At 41.1% G+C, this 15,937-nt stretch overlaps 1 pseudogene across 1 annotated transcript in view; it reads right to left on the bottom strand.

Moving 5' to 3' along the window:
* Positions 1-15,726, bottom strand: part of LOC309978642 (transmembrane 9 superfamily member 2-like) — a 98,144-nt pseudogene extending 82,418 nt beyond the window's left edge. The window contains exons 1-6 of the transcript in view: positions 15,538-15,726; positions 10,177-10,232; positions 8,554-8,667; positions 5,398-5,468; positions 4,940-4,944; positions 4,749-4,878 (exon numbers count right to left, since the gene is read on the bottom strand). The product of the transcript in view is annotated as a transmembrane 9 superfamily member 2-like (transcript). The remainder of the gene's footprint in view (positions 1-4,748; positions 4,879-4,939; positions 4,945-5,397; positions 5,469-8,553; positions 8,668-10,176; positions 10,233-15,537) is intronic.
* Positions 15,727-15,937: the final 211 nt, after the last annotated feature.

Here is a 15,937-nt window from a genome sequence, read left to right as displayed (position 1 = left end):
TAAAATAAAAATGAATGAGAAAATTCTCAAGAAAGTGTCCCTCTATATATAAAAGGGATGACAAAAGACAACTGCTGGTTTCACTTAACCTTGGTAATCTTAGGGTGGCAACCCACAAATGTTGATAAAAGTTACTGCTACTCTGGCCAACTGGGGCTCTTTCATCCTATTGGTCCATTTATTCTTCCCAGACCTTCAAAGATGTGGTCTTTAAATGGTTCCAAAGAACCATTCCAGGGAATTCCTTGGCAGTCCAGTGGTTAGGACTCTGTTCTTTCACTGCCGAGGGCCCGGGTTCAATCCCTGGTCAGGGAACTAAGATCCCGCAAGCAGGGAAGTGCAGCCAAAAAAAAACATTTCCATATAGACTTCCATATAGAGTATCAAACACAGACTATATTAATGCAAATTTCTCCTACTCATTAACTCCTGCCTTCTGCCACTTTTCCCTTACTTTAAAAGAATTATCAATTAAGCAGTTGTTTGCTGCTTTTCCTCCCACATTCCCTATGTGAATGTTTCCCATTGTGAGAAATACATATCACTGGGGATATAAGAGATAATTTTAGGTAGTAGGTGAAATAACAATCTGTACTCTACTTTTTAATCTAGTTACTTGAAAATAGATGAATAAAATATATAAGTAGTACACTAAGCCTGTCATTTCTGTAATTTCCTTCTAAATAAATTTAAGTTAAATTATGAATAAATAGGGAGTTCCCTGGTGGCCTAGTGGTTACGATTCTGGGCTTTCCCTGCCAGGGCCCAGTTTCAATCCCTGGTCAGGGAACTGAGATCCCACAAGCCGTGCGGCGCAGCCAGAAAAAAACGACAGATAAATAATAATACAGGTGCCTCAGATGTGGCAAAAATCAACAAGGTGGTGCATGAATGACTGAAATTCAAGAAGCACTGCCCTTTTCTCTGGACAGAAACAATTAAGGGCACCACCAATTAGACACCAAAACAGAAACCTGGCAGGCATCCTCTGCTCCTCTCTCTCCCTTCCCCTTCATCCCCACTGCTGATCCACATCGAGTCTCCCCCTTCATCCCCATTGCTGAACCACGTCAAGTCTCCACATGTAACACAGATTATAAGCAATGCTGCCCTGGTTGAGCCCTTCCATGCCGATTCAGCCTCCATGGCAGCCCCAAGACACTTCTATTACCCTAGGGCCCAGTAGAAAACAGTTTGAAAACCACAAGACAGATTTCAAAAACAGTGTGATTGAGACTTCCAAGATAAAAAGATCTGAGTTACCATTGCAACAAAAAGAATAAAATACCTAGGAACAAACCTACCTAAGGAGACAAAAGACCTGTATGCAGAAAACTATGAGATACTAATGAAAGAAATCAAAGACAACACAAACAGATGGGGAGATATACCTTTCCTGGATTGGAAGAATCAATATTGTGAAAATGACTATAATACCCAAAGCAATCTACAGATTCAATGCAATCCCTATCAAACTACCAATGGCAATTTTCAGAGAATTAGAACAAAAACTATAAGATACTAACGAAAGAAATCAAAGAGAACACAAACAGATGGGGAGATATACCATTCTTGGATTGGAAGAATCAATATTGTGAAAATGACTATACTACCCAAAGCAATCTACAGATTCAATGCAATCCCTATCAAACTACCAATGGCAATTTTCACAGAATTAGAACAAAAAATTTTATAATTTGTATGGAAACACAAAAGACCCCAAACAGCCAAAGTAATCTTGAGAAAGAAAAACGGAGCTGGAAGAATCAGGCTCCTGGACTTCAGACTATACTACAAAGCTACAGTAATCAAGACAGTATGGTACTGGCACAAAAACAGAAATATAGATCAATGGAACAGGATAGAAAGCCCAGAGATAAACCCACACACCTATGGTCACCTAATCTATGACAAAGAAGGCAAGAATATACAATGGAGAAAAGATAGTCTCTTCAATAAGTAGCACTGGGAAAACTGGACAGCTACATGTAAACGAATAACATTAGAACACTCCCTAACACCATACACGAAAACAAACTCAAAATGGATTAAAAGCCTAAATGTAGGGACTCCCCTGGTGGTCCAGTGGTAAAGAATCTGCCTCACAATGCAGGGGACATGGGTTCGATCCCTGGTCGGGGAACTAAGATCCCACATGCCGCAGGGAAACTAAGCCCTCGGGCCACAACTACTGAGTTCATGCACCTCAACTAGAGACCCCGTGTGCCACAAACTACAGAGCCCATGTGCCCTGGAGCCCGTGCACCACAGCTAGAGAAGAGAAAACCCACATGCCACAACTAGAGAGAAGCCTGCACACCACAATGAAAGATCCCACATGCCCACAATGAAGAGCCCGCATGCCACAACTAACACACGGCACAGCCAAAAAATAAAATTAATTAATTAATTAAATGTTAAAAAAAAAAAGACCTAAATGTAAGACCGGACACTATAAAATTCTTAGAGGAAAACATAGGAAGAACACTCTGACATAAATCACAGCAAGATCTTTTCTGACCCACCTCCTATAGTAATGAGAATAAAAACAAAAATAAACAAATGGGACCTTAAAAGCTTTTGCATAGCAAAGGAAACCATAAACAACACGAAAAGACAACCCTCAGAATGGGAGAAAATATTTGCAAATGAAGCAACTGACAAAGGGTTAATCTCCAAAATATATAAACAGCTCATGCAGCTCAATATCAAAAAAACAAACAACTCAATCCACAAATGGGCAGAAGACCTAAATAGACATTTCTCCAAAGAAGACATACAGATGGCCAAGATGCACATTAAAAGATGCTCAGCATCACTAATTATCAGAGAGATGCAAATCAAAACTACAATGAGGTATCACCTCACACTGGTGAGAATGGCCACCATCAAAAAAATCTACAAACAATAAATGCTGGAGAGGGTGTGGAGAAAAGGGAACCCTCTTGCACAGTCGGTAGGAATGTAAATTGATACAGCCACTATACTATGGAAAACAGTATAGAGGTTCCTTAAAGAACTAAAAATAGAACTACCATATGACCCAGCAATCCCACTACTGGGTGTATTCAAAAAGACACATGCACCCCAGTGTTCACTGCAGCACTATTTACAATAGACAGGACATGGAAGCAACCTAAATGTCCACTGACAGATGAATGGATAAAGAAAATGTGGTACATACATACAATGGAATATTACTCGGCCATAAAAAAGAAATGAAATTGAGTTATTTCTAGCAAGGTGGATGGACCTAGAGAGTGTCATACAGAGTGAAGTAAGTCAGAAAGAGAAAAACAAATATCGTATATTAACGCATATATGTGGAATCGAGAAAAATGGTACAGATGAACCTATTTGTAAAGCAGAAATAAAGACACAGACATAGAGAACAAACAAACGTATGGATACCAAGGGGGAAAGGGGGCAGTGGAATGAATTGGGAGACGGGGATTGACATATATACACTATTGATACTGTGTATAAAATAGATATCTAATGAGAACCTACTGTATAGCATAAGGAACTCTACTCAGTGCTCTGTGGTAACCTAAATGGGAAGGAAATCCAAAAAAAGGGATACATGTATACATATAGCTGATTCACTTTGCTGTACAGCAGAAACTAACACAACATTGTAAAGCAACTATACCCCAATAAAAATAAATAAATAAAATTAAAAAGATCTGAGTTGGAGTCCTATGTCTGCCACTTACTAGCGGTATGCCCTAGTCATGTCCCTTACCGTCTCTGAGATTGAATTTCATCATCTGTAAAACAGCAGTAGTAGATTCTAGCAACAGGGCTATTCTAAGGGTTAAATTAGTCACTGTATATAGAGTGATATAACATTGCTCCTGGCTCATAACAGGCATTCAATGCTATTTTCCTTACCATTGCATACAGGACCTCCTGCCATGATCTGGCTTCTGCCTACCCGCCCCCCACTTTTTTTCTGGCCCTGCGGCTCAACATGCAGGATCGTAGTTCCCCAACCAGGAATTGAACCCGGGCCCCCTGCAGTGGAACCATGGAGTACTAATCACTGGAACGCCAGGGAATTCCCCCAACCCCCTTCTGCGCTTCATCTCTACCTGCACCCCCCAAACCACAAATCTTACGTCACAAACACACTCGATTATTCACAGTCCCCCAATCACAGTATGCTGTTTCAGACTGCCAAGCTTTGGACCACACTGATTTCCCTACTAGAAATGCTCACCCACCCATTCATCTGACAAATACTTTTTCATTCCCTCCATTATATCCTCACTGCCCCTTAGTCTCCTAGCACATAACATTTTATCACAGCGATTTGCTTACAAGTCTATCTCCCTACATAGGACTGTGAACTTCTAGAGGGCAGGGACCACTTGTCTTTGTATCCCCAACACCTAGCCCAAAACCGAGAAGATGGTAGGTGTCCCATTCATGTTTGTTAAGTGGCTATAATAGAAAGCAAATTGTAAATGAAGCAACATTCTTATATTTCTTTTTTTTTTTTTTTTTTTTTTTTGCGGTACGCGGGCCTCTCACTGTTGTGGCCTCTGCCGCTGCGGAGCACAGGCTTCGGACGCGCAGGCTCAGCGGCCATGGCTCACGGGCCTAGCCTCTCCGCAGCATGTGGGATCTTCCCGGACCGGGGCACGAACCCGTGTCCCCTGCATCGGCAGGCAGACTCTCAACCACTGCGCCACCAGGGAAGCCCCAACATTCTTATATTTCTGTAGTAAGTTCTCAATACTTACATGGATAATGCAAGCATCTTTCGACATGCCATGTTGGGTAATAAAACATCCTATTGGAAATCCTGGTGTGCAGTACTTTTTTCCATCTTCCATATCACGACACCATATCACTGGCATATTATCAATAATCCTAAATATAAATATTTTTAAGGAAAAGATTTAAAAAGCATTTCAAATCAAGCAATACTAACATCATCTTACATACATTTAAGTTCAGATTTTTAATCAAACTCAAGTCACAAAAAATAGTATACAATTTCAGTAGATATTAAATAGTTATTAAAACTACTTCTGAAAGGAAGTGAAAAATTAAGTCATGTGATTTCAGATGCCAAACACAACACTGATGTTGATAATTCAGTTATATTCCTCTCTTCAAGAAATCCAGTTTTTGGGCTTCCCTGGCGGTGCAGTGGTTAACAACCCACCTGCCAATGCAGGGGACACAAGTTCAAGCCCTGGTCTGGGAAGATCCCACATGCCGCGGAGTGGCTGGGCCCATGAGCCATGGCCACTGAGCCTGCGCGTCCGGAGCCTGTGCTCCACAACGGGAGAGGCCACGACAGTGAGAGGCCCACGTACCGCAGAAAAAAAGAGAAAAAAAAACTTTAAAATAAAGACTATTACAAGAGACAAAGATGGACAGCTTTTTCTTTTGATTTTCATTTGCTGTATCATAAGATTTTACACAAACTTTTACACGTTTCTGTCTTGTTAAAACTATTAAGAAAGAAAATTAAAAATATTAAGAGATTTGACTAAATTGTATAAATCAACTGTCACAAAACAAGCACTTTATCTTACAAATAAAACTTTTCTTCAGAGACTTCAGTATGCCATCATTCTCAGCACTATCTCCTCTGCATTTCAGTTCATACCTAAAATGATTACAGTAGACACACACACACACACACAGACACACACACTGCTTTCACCACTAAACAGAAGAATTTGCCTTCTTCAGTGTTATAAAAGGTGGGGTAAAAGTCCATTGTAGCAGGAATTCCCTGGCAGTCCAGTGGTTAGTACTTCATGCTTCCACTGCAGGGGATGCAGGTTCCATCCCTGGTTGGGGAACTAAGATCCCGCAAGCCTCACAGTGCAGCCAATAAATAAATAAATAAAATCCACTGTAGCTTTCTAAAAACTACCCTGATCTACAACCCTTCACTTAAAACTGATAATAAAATTGGTTATAGTGCTGGTTACACAACTCCATGAGTATACTAAAAAGCATTGAATGGATACTTATGAGTGGGTGAATTATTTGGTATGTGAATGATCTCCAATAAAGCTGTTACCAAAAAAAGTGATAATAAAATATCTGATACTTTTAATATGAAACCTCTTGTTTACAAAGTCTAGCTACAGGAGATTATCAAGATGAAGTGCCAATGTGGTTCATCAGAAAACAATAAGCAAGAATAAACAATGAAAATTTAACACTTCATATCCTGAAATCATACAAATATTAACCCTAAAATTCCTTATTGGCAACTGAACTAAACTGTCATGTTTCTTCCATCCAAAGGATAGCATTTCTTGCAAAGGCGCACTTTTCTCTTAGGATAATGGTACTCCACAGGGGAATTGTGTGCAACTTTAATCATCGAAAAGCGAATGCCTAGCACACAGACCAATGGAACACATCAATAGAGAACCCAGAAATAGACCTACACAACTAGGCCCAAGTGATTTTTTCACAAAGATTTAAAAGCAAGTAAGTAGAGGAAGAACTGAAATTGCTGAAAAGGTCTTTCCAGCAAATGGTACTGAAGCAATTGCACATCTACAGGCAAAAAAAAAAGAGAATTTCAACCCAGACCTCACACCTTATACAAAAAATAACTCGAAATGGATCAGACTTAAATATATAAAGTCAAATTATAAAACTTTTAGAAGAAAGTCTTCAGGACCTAAGGCTATGCAAAGTCTTCTCAGACTTGACACCAGAAGCATGATGCATAAAAGGAAAACTTGATTACTGGACCACATAAAATTTAAAACATTTGCTTTGTGAAAGACCCTATAGAGAAGACGAAAACACAAGCCACAGACTGGGAGAAACTATTTGCAAACTACTGTTGCAATAAAGGAATCATAACTATTGATAGAATATACAAAGAATTTTGAAAACTAAATAGAAAAAGAACAGAAAATGGGCAGCATGAGGGAGCCTTGTGCTGATGGAACTATGCTGTGTATTGATTGTGCTGGTGTGTACACAAATCTGCATCTCACACACACACATACACACACACACACACATACACACACACACAAGAGTGCATATAAAACTAGTGAAATCTGAGAAAGGTCTATGCATTGTCCAACGTCAGTTCCCTGGTTTTGCTATTGTACTATAGTCATGCAAGATGTTACCACTGGGCAAACCTGGGTAAAGGGTACACAAGACCTACCTGTTCATTTTTTTGTAGCTTCCTGTGAATCTGTAATTATTTCAAAATAAAAAGTTGTAAAACAAGCTAACGTCTGATGGTTTCACATATATTAAAATTGATCAAATTATATACTTTCAATACGTGTAGTTTATTGTACTTCAGTTATACTTCAATGAAGTTGAGAAAAAAGAAGAAAAAAGTTAGTGCCTTCATAACCATGACTGCTCTTGAAAACATCCTTACTCTATCCCCATATCTATTAAGATATCAAGGGCAATATCAATAGACACTGAGAGTCCAATTACATCTACTCATATCACCCTACCCAAAATATGCAAGAACAAAAAATTAAACTTTTTTTATGAAGCAAAAATAAAACTTGAAAGGTAAAACCTTTGTGTGGAACCACCAACTACTGCAGATAGCTTAAAGAGCATATAGTGTCATCCCTCAGTATCAGTGGAGGATTGGTTCTAGAACTCCCAAGAATATCAAAATCCACAGATACCAAAATCCACCATTGCTCAAGTCCCTCATATAAAATGGTGGAGTATATTATGCATATAACCTACACACATCCTCCCCTATACAGTTGACCCTTGAACAATGCAGAGGTTAGGGGGCCAACCCTCCCTGATGTTGAAAATCTACCTGTAACTTATAGTTGGCCCTCTACATAGATGGTTCCTCTGAATCAGGTTCCACATGCAGGGATTCAGCCAACCACAGGTCATATACTGAAAAAAATCGGGGTATAAGTAGACCCACGCAGTTCAAACCTGTGTTGTTCAAGGGTCAGCTGTACTTCATACCATCTCTACATTACTTATAATACTTAATACACAATGTAAATGCTATGTAAATTCTAGTTTTGCTTTTGGGAACTTTCTGGAATTTATTTCCCCGAATATTTTCGATTCCAGGTTGGTTGAATCTTCAGATGCGGAACCCTTGGATTTGGAGGGCCAACTGTATTAATGTATTCTTCTGGCAACGCCGGATTCTACCTCCTTTCCTCTTTCTTTACCTCCTTTTAAAGCAAAGACTCTGGTGCAATTATGGTTGACCCTTGGATAACACAAGTTTGAACTACCCGGGTTCAGATACATGCACATTTTTCCAATAAATACACAGTGGGCACTCTGATTCCATGGGTTCCACACCCACAGATTCAACCAACCGTGCATGGCAAATGTAAAATTTAATACACGATCCGTGGTTGGTTGAATCTGCAGATGTGGAACCTGCCTATGTGGAGGGCTGACTATGGGCTTGAGCATACGTGGATTTTGGTATCTGCAGTGAGTCCTGGAACCAATCCCCCATGGATACCGAGGGATGGCTGTATATGTAGTCGGTTTTGAGAAGATTCATTTTAAAATAAGATTTAAAATAAGATCAACTGAATAACCTCATAAGGAGATGATGTTATTCGTTCTCCAAATAGTACTTGTCCAAGATTTTCAGAAGAGCTTTTCTTTCCGGAGTCTTGACAGAAGTCAAAAAAAAAAAAAAAAGAGGTTCAAGTAAGGTAAAAAAAAAAATCAGCAAAGAAATCAGTCCTTATAATTTATCTAGCCTCTCCACTTTTTTTTTTTTTTTTTTTTTTTTTGCGGTACGCAAGCATGTGGGATCTTCCTGGACCGGGGCACGAACCCGTGTCCCTGCATCGGCAGGCGGACTCTCAATCACTGCGCCACCAGGGAAGCCCTAGCCTCTCCACTTTTAATGGTAGATCCTTCTAAAAATATGACCCAGAATCTTTCTATTTATGATTTATAGACCTCATTATATGTTCCTCTTTAAACTGTTTAACCTCTGATAATTATGAATTCATTATTTTAAATGCTCATGGTACTGCTCTTGACTTTCGTAATGCAGGTAATCACAATCAAAAAGAAAACAACACTTTTTAGGATTAAACTTCAAATTACATATAAGCACATAAGCACATAATAAGCACATAAGCACATAATAAGGAAACAATGGCTTAAAGTCTGTACTGATTCTAACCTGGGACATTTAGAAACTGTAATTATCAATTCTGATCAAAGGGGAATTAAAAAACAAACACCCCCAAACACATTCCCACATACTCACAAATCAAATAGTTACTAGGTGAAAAGAACTACAATTACCTTTAAGTAAATTTGAATGTAAAATGGCTTAGGTCGAAGATAAAATAAATGGTAGGCCTCTGTAATGTTTTAAATTCTCATACTAACACCCTACATTTACACCTGGTATTTTAATAAAAATCAGACCTGATTTTATTTCTGCTTAATTAGTATAAATAAAGTAATACCAAAGGGAACTACAATCATTTTTTCTAAGAAGTACATCATTTGTTGTTATTCTCAAATGAATGATCATACTGAATCTTATAATAACTACTCACTACTAAACTAAGCACCTTCATCCATTAAAAACCTTAGTATAAACCTACCTTAGTATTTGATATTTTAGAAATAAGATACAACTCTGCAAAGATATTTTTTCAAGTTCAAAGTGTAGTAAATTTATAATTTTCCTTTCTTAGAAAGAAAAGTCAAGTATGGCAACTTCCTAGTTTTTTAAGCACTTGTCTCACCTTGAAAGCTCTCTATTCTAATCATTTTTTCTGTTACGTTTATTATAAAATTACCACTACATTTCTTAATATATTCAGGTTTTTCATTCACTAACTTTAAAAACTTAAGGCGGGCTTCCCTGGTGGCGCAGTGGTTGAGAGTCCGCCTGCCCATGCAGGGGACACGGGTTCGTGCCCCGGTCCGGGAAGATCCCACATGCCGCGGAGCGGCTGCACCCGTGAGCCATGGCCGCTGAGCCTGCGCGTCCAGAACCTGTGCTCCGCAACGGGAGAGGCCACAACAGTGAGAGGCCCGCGTACCACAGAAAAAACAAAAAAAACAAAAAAACTTAAGGCACATTTTAACACAATTATATCATAATTATGATATAAATTAATCACAATTATATCAATTATATTGGATATAATTATAATACTTACAACTTACGTATTATACTAAGGTAGCACAGATTCCACTGAGTCCAATCTATTTACAAATAGTGCTACTGATGACTACAAGAAGGGAAAAAAAATCATTACTAATACAAAGTAATATAAGGTAACACTTGCAAAATACATAATGAAGTAAGTGAAAGGTAATTGGGTCTATTGCTCCCATCAATTTATAACTGTATAGTTGTAAATTTATAACTTAGCACAATGTTATAAATTTATAACACAGTACAGTTATAAATTTTTAAAACAGTATAGCTATAAATTCATAACATTTCATTTATCTGGCATCATCGGGGTCTTTGAATACATAAATTTTTCAGATACCTCAGCCAGGTTAAGGTTACCTCTTAACCTTTTTTAATTATAGAATCCTTTGAGAATAGGATGAAAGCTATGGCTCCTCAACCCAGAAAAGCACACATATTCACCAAATTCCCTGTTCAGCTTTAAGAGGCTTCATAGGGCCCCTAGAGTCCATGGAACTCAAGTTAAGAACTTGAAATAATTAAAGCTACCTGCATAAGTGCTTTTTTTTGCATTATTGTAACCATTTTTATAAGATTATTCTAAAATACACTTCACTCTTTCCTATCTTAAACAAAACATTACGATCACAATTTAACCTTCCTTGATGATTCAGGGTCATTTTGAGCATCAATCATTGCACCTGCTTTGACTCTGTGACATCTCCAGTATCAAATGAGATGAGAACAGCTATTTGCCCCAAAACTGAATGGCAAGAGATAACTATTTACACCCCTGCTACCCACACCCCTCCACCCCTACCAAAGAACATAAACTTGTTTTTTGTAAAGAGTTTCTCTTTCATTTTGGCTGTCAGCTGTCATTATGCCTTTTCTCCCTTCTTTTTTTCCCCCTAATCTGCTATAGGGTAAGCCCTCAGTGTGTGTAATAAATGATCAGATTTGTTAAAACTATGTGAAAAAGGACATAAAAAAGAATGAAATTTTGCCATTTGCAACACCATGGATGGACCTGAAGGGTATTACGCTTCGTAAAATAAGTTAGACAGAAAAAGACAAATACTGTATGATATCACTTATATGTAGGATCTAAAAAATAAGATGGTGCTTCCCTGGTGGCACAGTGGTTGAGAGTCTGCCTGCCGATACAGGGGACACGGGTTCGTGCCCCGGGCCGGGAAGATCCCACATGCCGCGGAGCGGCTGCACCCGTGAGCCATGGCCGCTGAGCCTGCGCGTCCGGAGCCTGTGCTCCGCAACGGGAGAGGCCACAACAGTGAGAGGCCCGCGTACCACTAAGAAAAAAAATAAATTAATTAAAAAATAAAAAATAAGATGAATGAATATAACAAAACAGAAACAGACTCACAGATATAGAGAACAAACTAGTGGTTACCACTGGGGAGAGGAATGTGGGGAAGGGCAAGATAGGGGTAGGGAATTAACAGATACAAACTACTGTGTATAAAAGAAATAAGCTGCAAGGATATATCATACAGCACAGGGAATATAACCAATATTTTATAACTTTATAAAATTTATTTATTTATTTATGTTTTATTTTTGGCTGCGTTGGGTCTTCGTTGCTGCGCGTGGGCTTTCTCTAGTTGCAGCGAGCGGGGGCTACTCTTCATTGCGGTGCGCAGGCTTCTCATTGCAGTGACTTCTCTTGCTGCAAAGCACGGGCTCTAGGCGTGCGGGCTTCAGTAGTTGTGGCACGTTGGCTCAGAAGTTGTGGCTCGTGGGCTCTAGAGCACAGGCTCAGTAGTTGTGGCGCACGGGCTTAGTTGCTCCACGGCCTGTGGGATCTTCCCGGACCAGGGGTCGAACACATATCCCCTGCATTGGCAGGAGGATTCTTAACCACTGCGACACCAGGGAAGTCCTATAATAACTTTAAATGGAGGGAATTCCCTGGCGGTCCAGTGGTTAGGACTCAGTGCTCTCACTGCTGGAGCCCTCGGTTTCATCCCTGGTCAGAGAACTAAGGTCCCATATGCCGCACAGCAAGGCCAAAAAAAAAAGCCTATGTCAAAAAGACTGTCTGAGAGCATGAAGTTAGTTCGTGAACATTATAACATCTCTTCTGGCTCTTCACAGGACGCTTTTGCTTACTTCCCTGGATCTCAGCTGTGCTCTTGATAATTTACCAGACAGGAATTTTTAAATCACTAAAACAGCAGAACTTGGGTAATTCTTTTTCAAAATTTCATATGCTGCTTTTTAAAAGATTGAACATCTGCTATCATCTATACCATGTGGTTAGATTTTTCTTTTTTAAAGACAAGGACATGGAAAGTTATCACACTTGGGAACACATGTAAATAACCTTACTATAACTCTGTAAACAAGAGAATTGTATCTACACTTAGCGAAATCTAATCAGAAATTTAGCAATAGCAACATATATGAGTTATAGTTTTATAAAGGTGAATAGGCAAAGGTTTCTAAAGGACAGCAGATAATTAAAGATAATAGTTCTCATCTAGAGTCCCCAAACTGACAAAGTACATAAGATTTCAATTATATTTTAAAATGCAGGACTTCCCTGGTGGCACAGTGGTTAAGAATCTGCCTGCCACTGCAGGAGACATGGGTTCAAGCCCTGGTCCGGGAAGACCCCACGTGCCACGGAGCAACTAAGCCCGTGCGCCACAACTACTGAGCCTGCGCTCTAGAGCCCGCGAGCCACAACTACTGAAGCCCGCGTGCCTAGAGCCCATGCTCTGCAACAAGAGAAGCCACGGCAATGAGAAGTACGTGCACCACAACAAAGAGTAGCCCCTGCTCGCCACAACTAGAGAAAGCCCACGCACAGCAACAAAGACCCAATGCAGCCAAAAATAAATATAAATAAATAAATAAAAATTTAAAAATAAATAAATAAAATACATATTTGGAGCTTACTATATTTATAAGAACCTTCATAGTTTCTCAACTCAAGTGGAAAAAAGATAGATTAATCAATAAATGGTGTTAAGACAACTGGTCACCAATCTGAAAAAAAAATTAAGAGGGCTCCTCTCATATATTACAGCAGAAAATGTTAATCTTATTTAAATGTTAAAACTAAAACCATAGAAGTAATATAAGAAACCATAGGAGGGCTTCCCTGGTGGTGCAGTGGTTGAGAGTCCGCCTGCCGGTGCAGGGGACATGGGTTCGTGCCCCGGTCTGGAAAGATCCCACATGCCGCGGAGCGGCTGGGCCCGTGAGCCATGGCCGCTGAGCCTGCGCGTCTGGAGCCTGTGCTCCGCAACGGGAGAGGCCGCAACAGTGAGAGGCCCACGTACCGCAAAAAAAAAAAAAAAAAACCATAGAAGAATTATTTTATAACCTTGGCTGGTATGGTAAAGATCTCTCAAATAGGGCACAAAACTCAGAAGTCATAAAAATTTGACAAATAGAATAAAAGCCAATTTTTCTAAACGACAAAAGAAAAAAAAAACAATAAGCAAAACCAAAGACAACTGACAAACTTGGAAAAAGGATGCCACAAACAAGGAACTAGTTTCCTTATTTAAGAGTTTCCACAAATCAATTTTTTAAATGTTCAACTTGGGACTTCCCTGGTGGCACAGTGGTTAAGAATCCGCCTGCCAATGCAGGGGACACAGGTTCAAGCCCTGGCCGGGGAAGATCCCACATGCTGTGGAGGAACTAAGCCCGTGTGCCACAACTACTGAGCCTGTGCTCTAGAGCCCACGAGCCACAACTACTGAGCCCATGTGCCACAACTACTGAGCCCACGCACCTAGAGCCCATGCTCCGCAACAAAGAGAAGCCACCACAATGAGAAGCTCGCACACTGCAAGGAAGAGTAGACCCCGCTCACTGCAACTAGAGAAAGTTAGCATGCAGCAACAAAGACCCAACGAAGGAAGGAAGAAAGAAAGAAAAGAAAGAAATTCGTTGAAGATTATATTTCTTTGCTAGGAAGCCTGCTGAAATAAAGAGCCAGCACTAGGTATTACCAGTCAGAGAAAAGGCAGGTGTAAAGTAATTTTTAAATGCTATTTCTTAGTTACACGTGTTTCACAAGATCATGGCGCAAAACACCACCATCAATACTTCTCACAGGAAAAGGCAAGCTCCAGGATTAAGAGCAAGTTTGCTGCACCTAGAACTGGCCTCTAAAAACCCCAACTTTCAACTTGGCTAACTCTACAGTCAAACCACACCTCGCACTGTTCTCAACTCTGTAATGCCTGTGTGGTTCCTTCTAGGAGAACATTACCCCACACACTCGACTGGGCAAACTGAGGTCAGAAAATAAGTCTTACTATTCATTAATACTTTTTGAATTGATTACTTGCCAAAAAAAATTTTTAGAGTGAGTTTACAGTTACAAAAACAAGACTGCCAAGGAAGGGAGTCAAAAAATTATTGGGGTTTGGTGGACATGCAGAAGAGGAATTGTGCCAGAAATCTCTGGCTAGAGAAAACTCGTAATGGTAATGGTTACCATTTATTTAAGGCTTACCAGGTGCCAGGTGTTTTTGTCAGTGCTTTTCATACGTTGTCTCATTTTATTCTCACAAGTCTGAGAGGTAAACAATATTATCTTGCTGTTTGCGGAGAGGGCCCAGGAGAAACCAACGTGAATTAACAAGAATTAAGGAGGTAAAAGTGTGTGACCACAGGAGTGAGGGGTGACAGAAACATGGTGGGACTATGTCTAAGGAAGACCTAGTGAGTGTGTGAATCTTGAAAGGCAGATTATATTCAGTATAAGGGGGACAGTAGGGAGAGGAAGTGGGAGAGAGGGAGAAGACACAGAGTAGGAGAGGAAAGAACCTTCGAGCGGGAGGGGGAGGGGAGGAGTTATGATGGAGGAGGAGTTGAGAGGTGGAGGAGCAGCCAATTGGAAGGGGGAGAGGTAGGAACCAAGGGGAGGGGGAGTGGCTGAGAGGGAGTAGGCGGGACAGGGCAGGAGCAGGAACTAACTAGAGGAACCAAGATAAGGGAAGAGGCCGGGGCCGAGAGGGAGGGCGGAGCCTAGAGGGAAGAGGGGAAGGGAGGGGGTGGAGTCGAGAGGGAGTGGAAAGGAAGAAGCCCGAGACCGCGGACTAGGAGCGGAGAGAACAGCGTAAAAGGAGGAGCTGTGAGGTGGGCGGAGGAGAAGCTGAGAGGGAGTTAGAGGAAAAGAGACGAAGGGGGAGGAGCCAAGAGGGAGGGAAAGAGGATCAAGGAAAAAGAGAGGTCCGGATCCGCCAAGTGCGAGGCTCAGCGATTAAGACCCTGAAACACACCCACAGAGGGGGCTTTGGCATTCTGGGTCAGAGTCTGAGAGCTCCCAGCACTGGTCGACCCCGGTGTGCCCCATACTGCAACCCGAAGCCTCCCCTCACATCTCACTTCCCCCCTCTAGTCCTCACCTTGCAGGTAGCAGTCTCTCAGTCTGCCTCGAAGAAGTTGACCTGAGCCAACGCGGGAAGATAAAAAGCCGCGCAGCGGGCGGCCTTAAGCCCCGGGAGCAGCCCCAGCCCCAGCAGCCACCTGAGCCCGGGGAGGGTGGGCCACAGACGACAGAGGTTGGTTCCCAGGCAGAAACCACGAGTACACATTCTAGGAGCCGGTTCAGCGCTTGAGGACACACACCATGCACGAGATCGGAACCAGTGGAGGGGAGAAGCGGGAATGATAAGGAAGAACCGTGGACGGACAGGGAGGAGCCGAGACCGGCTGGTGGGACTAGAACTCCAGGGAAGGCCACTTGTTCGGGCGAGACATTGGCTCGGAGCCCGGTTGCTAGACGGCCTGGCTGGCTTTGTGAGC

The sequence above is a fragment of the Leucopleurus acutus genome (assembly GCF_964270905.1).
Source record: "Leucopleurus acutus genome assembly, chromosome: X".
NCBI lineage: Eukaryota > Metazoa > Chordata > Mammalia > Artiodactyla > Delphinidae > Leucopleurus > Leucopleurus acutus.
This window is presented reverse-complemented; position numbering and strand designations above follow the sequence as displayed.